This window comes from Octodon degus, unplaced genomic scaffold (genome assembly GCF_000260255.1).
Source record: "Octodon degus isolate 3935 unplaced genomic scaffold, OctDeg1.0 scaffold00019, whole genome shotgun sequence".
NCBI lineage: Eukaryota > Metazoa > Chordata > Mammalia > Rodentia > Octodontidae > Octodon > Octodon degus.
The window spans coordinates 17,820,436-17,821,730 of record NW_004524595.1 but is presented as its reverse complement, the minus strand read 5'-3'; positions in this window follow the sequence as shown (position 1 = coordinate 17,821,730).

The window sequence follows — 1,295 nt, the reverse complement described above, 5'->3', positions numbered from 1 at the left end:
CTTGTCTAAATACTATTAGTACAAATCTTCTTATTGAACTAAGAGAAAGTTGCTGTATATCTCTCCTAACTATCTGACAAAAGTAAACGAAAGGGGGATATAAATGAAGGACCATTTTGTAGAGAAAAAAAATACATATCTGTAGTATCAAACTTTAAAAATTAGTGTTTTTCTACTTACAATATTGTGTGGCTTAAGAATTTGTAGGACATTTGTAAATTACGCTTTTCTACTTGGTTTCTGTATAGGTTTTCAAAGATGTAAAACTAGGGTTGATTATGGTGCTAAACTTTTCCTTTAGACTCAGTTATCTGCCTTTCTCTTGCTTGTGTTCCAGCTACTCATGATGGGAGGTACAGGTCAAGCCACTCTGAGACCACCAAAACCAAAAGGTATTTTTAAAAGCTCATGTGATATGTATGTTACATATGTGTCACTACACTTAGAGGTGCTCTGGCACCCAACAGTCCAAACAATGTCACACACCAAAAATTAGGGCATAGTTATTATAAATTTTGAAGGTACATTTATAGTCAGCTGCATTCTCCTTTGATAGCATATGTAGGGACAGTTAGGGAGGATTAGGTAGCATAGGGCAAGCCTGGATAGCTGGCATGATAGAGTATGCTCACTCCTGACATGGTGTTCTGGAAGGGCTGTTCTTTGTAGGACCTTTGCATATATTTTGCTGTTGCCCATATCTCCTGTGAACCTCGGCTCAATCCATAAACAAAGGCTAAGACCCTGACTGCCCCAATCAGAGAAAGGTTATTCTTAGAAAATTAGCTTACCCCTTTATGTATGGACAAGATGAAGACATCAGGCCACTTAATGAAGGTTATAGATTCTAGAAAAGTGGGAACATATTGTATTGGTTGACTAAGTCTTCTTGATTAAATTAATTTTTCTGGATACTTAATAAGTTATGACTTTATCTCCACAGCCAAATTGTCAAATCTGAATCCAATATCTTTTTTAAAATGAAAGATAAAGTAGCTTTTGCTATTTTGCAAATGAATCAATTGAATCTTAATAATTTTGAGCTAAAGAAAATGCTTTTTTTCCTTTTAATCAACATTTTAAATAGCGGGTTCAATTATTGAGAATTTATTGAATTTTCAATAGGGAAAATTACTGAGCAATTATGTATTTAATTAAATAGAAATTCATTTGAGGGCACACAGTATCTGTAGCATTTTTTTCTAAGTTTTACTTTGAAAATGTGAGAGGAAGTGAAAATAATTGCTTTTTGATGTATTCCAGTTGATCTGAAAATTATTATCACTTGTAAGTTG